The sequence below is a fragment of the Oncorhynchus nerka genome, linkage group LG28 (genome assembly GCF_034236695.1).
Source record: "Oncorhynchus nerka isolate Pitt River linkage group LG28, Oner_Uvic_2.0, whole genome shotgun sequence".
In the NCBI taxonomy this organism is placed as follows: Eukaryota; Metazoa; Chordata; class Actinopteri; order Salmoniformes; family Salmonidae; genus Oncorhynchus; species Oncorhynchus nerka.
The window spans coordinates 20,073,446-20,078,048 of record NC_088423.1 but is presented as its reverse complement, the minus strand read 5'-3'; the positions used below and the strand labels follow the sequence as shown (position 1 = coordinate 20,078,048).

The 4,603-nt window shown below is 41.2% G+C and overlaps 1 long non-coding RNA gene across 2 annotated transcripts; it reads right to left on the bottom strand.

Moving 5' to 3' along the window:
• Nucleotides 1-2,201: 2,201 nt before the first annotated feature.
• On the bottom strand, nt 2,202-4,369 carry LOC135565546 (uncharacterized). Of its 2 annotated transcripts, none has more exons than XR_010461663.1 (3): nt 3,727-4,369; nt 2,455-2,562; nt 2,202-2,354 (listed from the first exon to the last, which is right to left on the bottom strand). It is a non-coding gene; the product is annotated as an uncharacterized LOC135565546 (long non-coding RNA). The 2 variants fall into 2 exon arrangements; XR_010461662.1 differs by lacking the exon at nt 3,727-4,369 and adding an exon at nt 2,728-3,102.
• Nucleotides 4,370-4,603: the final 234 nt, after the last annotated feature.

Genomic DNA, 4,603 nt, shown 5'->3' with positions numbered 1-4,603 from the left:
TATCTATTTTAAGGCTGTAATTGCAATGACATTTTGGGCATTTCTTGTTAATGGCACAAATGCTTACAGATTTACAGGCCTTAGGGTGCCATGTTTCAATTTTGTGTTTATCGTAACAGTAGGTCGAACGACATGTGCGATGGCAATCCTCACATGGTGTCAAGTTTAGGGTCTGCATAGGGCACTCGGCATCCTGACATACAGAACAGTTATAACGGCACGAGTGCCCCCCCTTTCGGCTGTAGCCGGTATGGCAGGATCTACACACATAGGTTGCCCCTAGGAACGCCGTGACGTTTGTAACGGCATAGTAATGTTCGTTTTGCACATAAAAGTACAGAATCTGGGGGTGCGGTTGGGGGTGTTTTGGAACTTCAAGAGAGCTGCATTAGCTCTACTGTGGTACAAAACCACAATCTTGATATTCAGAAGGTTTTCAAATTTGACAATGTCTGAGAATGCCACGCCTTCATGGATCCCGAGACCCACCGCCGTTTGGATCTCTCTAGCCTTTTGCAATGCCGTCAGATCAGTACATCCGGGGTTAAGTAAATGCGCTAGGCCTATTGCAAAACATAGCTTATTATCGGGATTGTGAACGTTTATGAGGTAGGCCCTTTTATTGCTTATGATTTCTGACTGCATTAGGCTATCAAGCTTCCTTCTCTGCCCACCGCCCCCCTGTGGTTGACGTATTATTTGCACTACAAGCTCTAGGGTTCGATCGGCTATGATGGCTAAATTTGACTGAACAAGGCGTTCTACCAGCGCTGTAAATTGTTCAAGATCTGCTTCGCCATTGGGTAAAATAAGAGATACTGAATTATGCAGGCTATCTCCACATATTTCCAACTGTAAGACATCACGAGGTTCGCCATAATCTCTTGCTGTTTCTAACAGGTCATTCAGAGTGTCCATTATCATCATGTAAAATACAGCATAGTCAAGATTCTGATTCACACATAGGAAATTGAAAAACTGTCGAATCTCTGTATTGTTGAATTTATTCCTGTACACAACCCTGACACGTCTATCATGAACATCTGCAGCCAGATTTATTAGATAATTGTCCAATTCCCCAAAAACATCTTGTGGCGTTTCAGACTCTACGGACCTAGGCGTTACGGGTTGTTCTATCGCTGTCGGGGTTGTCGGGGCCGAAATTGTCTGACTCGCGTTCATACGATTAATTAAGGTTATGAGGGCTTCGGGAATCTGGGATAACATGTTTTCCTCAACCCCCCCTGACTGGTTCATACGATTAATCATTTCTAAGAGTTCGGCTGGAATCTGTGTTAATATGCTTTCATCTAACGTTCCTGAATCGTTCATACGTCTTATAACTTCTAGGAGTTCGTCTGGAATCTGGGATAAGAGGCTTTCAACTGTCTCCCGTGTTGCGTTAGTTCTGCCATTTTGGATAATTAAGAGTGTTCGTTTTTTTCTTTCTGTAATGGTTGGTGTTACATGTATGATTTTAGCGTCTGTATTTGCGTTTTTAATGGGGTTGCTGTTTAACATGCGTGGAATTGTTCTATGCCAGAATAACATATCGTCTCTGTACTGTCTCTCAATTAAATCCCCCAGTCGTTTGTATAGCAAAACATTCCTCGATTTCAAAGCCCTGGAAAATAATGTGAAAAACCTTTCTTGTTCGGCTGCAGGTATTGAGGCCGTAGAATTGACTGGGTCTATAAGGTTGGCCGCATCACAGAATAGCTGGTCATCAACATCTGACATGTCATTAAAAACAGGTCTCTTGGGTGTTTCATTCGGAATGCTCGGGCGCCGGAATCCCCAGCTCTAGATTTATGTGGTCGTCTGTGCCGTTTTTTCGCCGGTGCGGAGTCTGAATGAAAATAATACATACATAATTACGTTATTAGATATATAAATATATATGTTAGCTACATACAAATGTCAAATACCTTTCCGTTATAATAATATATATTAACAGTACATAGTTAAAATACCTCTTGCTTTTTTGGCGCTTGTTGTGACGAATCGCCGAAACCGGGGGTGTGTGACTTTTTCCCTCTAGCGTTCCAGATTCTGCTGGGTCTGTCTCCGGGCAGTCTGAAAAAACATTATTTGTCCTTGTTTTAACATAGGCTATCAACAGATCTATAACTAATAAAAAGGCTGATAACTAATAACAAAACTGTATAATGGGCCCATACCTTGTCCCTGGAGCACCGGCTCGTGAAGCAGCAAGTTCCCGGCCCAACAGTAGTTTTCGGGTGGGCTTGATTCTGAGCAGTGTACTTGGGCCACAGTGAACGGTAGAATTGCATCAAAGTCCTGCGTGTCAGCTGTCCATAACGCATCCTTTATGATAAAGGGCTGTATGTCGGCTGTAAATACATAAAATAGTTTTAACAAATAGTACAACCTATTTTTAAAATGTTTATATATAAATATTTCTTGGGTATGTGTTTAATTATAAGGACTTACAACGAAAAAAGGCCGTTGGTGATTGTCTGCCAGACTTTTGCTCCTGCGAACCCCCATCATGTTCCAGATCAGGTAAATCGCGTAAAAGCTGCGTAAATGTCGGGGATCCTAGATTACATTAGACAATGTTAACAGTTATACGCTATATCTACACTTTTTTTTTTTTTTTTTTACCTATATTGGGCTTTTGGCCTGAAATACCCAAATAACTAGGGTTTAATATTCCAATAACATTCAAACAAATCTTAAAATATGTTTTTTTCATTTACTCACCTCCAGAAATATCCATTATGCGAGATTCCCTTATTCCGAATATTATTATTATTATTTTAATCTGTCCGTGCAGCTCAATATTCGGGCCTTTATGTTTGCGCTAAAGCAATGCTGACAACGTTAAAAAATAGTTCTGTCCCTAACTATCTAAAAGTTCGGAATGAGTTTTTTTGAGAGATGTATGCTACACGCCAACCCATGTATGTCTGGTTTAGAGAACACAGGCTGTGAATTCAAACAACAGGAGGGGATGTCGTGACATTCTGTCTGCAAACGGGGTGTGTGGGGGCCGCAGATTAGAGATATCTATGTTTAACCCCCGCTGTTCGGCTGATATCTCGACATGCCTTATGCATGATAGTGCACACCTTGGTTTCAAACAGTTCTCTACAGATAAGAGTTCTGGGACCCCCCAACCTTAGGATTTATGTTACACACACAACCAACCACCCACCCACACACACACACACACACACACACACACACACACACACGCCTGTTGCTCCGCCTCAAGACCCCTCCCACACACACACAAACACTCTGATTCTATTTTACTTCGCGACAGAGTTGGAAGACGTTGTTAAATAGGTTTTTCCCATAGTTAAAGGGTGAGATACCGTTTTTAAACATTCCTTTTATTGAATTCCAAAATATTTCGTACAACCTTTAAGACATGTTTGAATTAAGTAACCCATTTGAATAATATTTAAACATGCAGCACACGTGTTTTATGTAAAAATAAAAATAAACTTGGATGCAGGTCTTTGTACATTATTACAAACTTTAATAAAACGTAATGTTCATAACATACCCAATGTAGGAATAGACTATAAAATAATACATGTTTTTTTTCAGATCTTACAGTTGTCTGCGCCAGACCCTAGCTTGAGAGAAAAGAGCGCTACCCCTTAGTTAAATGGGGGGGTATACATTTTCAAAAATTAACACCTACATTTTAACACACGTTATAATTCAACATTTATTTTAACTATTTCTTACAGATATATGGGGTCCTGTTAGCCCTGAACATGATCCGTTTCCAATTCCCCATCACAAAGTCTTTTCGCTCCGTCGAAGCTCTGTCCACTTTCCTGCCAGGGAAAGATCCGCCTTCGAACTTGTTGTTGTTCCGGTGTATGTCTCAACGATAACCTATGTCTCAACGATAACCTAGGCCATCGCCGTAATTGTTCACGATTTTCGAAAAGACTGTCCAGCTTATTCATCAGGGTTCGGAAAATGTGGTAATCGCGCCATTTAAAACTGAACATTATTTGAAAAAAATTTACATCCTTGCATGCTTTGGAGGATACATATGGACTGACCGTTTTCGTAGCATTTGACCTGTCAAATTGTTCACATGCTAAAATTGTCACTCTGGAGTCCGGGGTATAACCCATGGATGTGACTCTCAGGGCCATTAGATCCTGACGTCCACAGACTTGTTCTTCCAACGCATATCCTGGCAGCATTGAAGCACTCAGGGCACGTTCCATTTGACACAAAGCTAGCCTTATTTTAAGCCATTCTCGCATCCTTAGCGCTAGAGAAAAAGGCTCGGGTTCTGCACGATAAAAGGGTTGGGACACGCTGTCTGTGAATATCTTAACCGTAGATTCCTCCGGGTTGAATATGTACGAAATATGGCACAGAAATCCGTTAAAACATTCGGGAGCCTCTACCAAAATATCCTCCAAGCTTTTGGCGTTGGGTTCGTGACATGAGCTACAGAGCACTCCGAGAATTCCCCTTGTAGACATATTTTTAGATGCTTAATATTCAGGTCTTAAAAAATGGCTTGTTCTGGACATTTATAATGCTGAGGCCCCAGCGCTATCTATAGCCCCAGACATTCCTGCTTCATAGATAACAACCA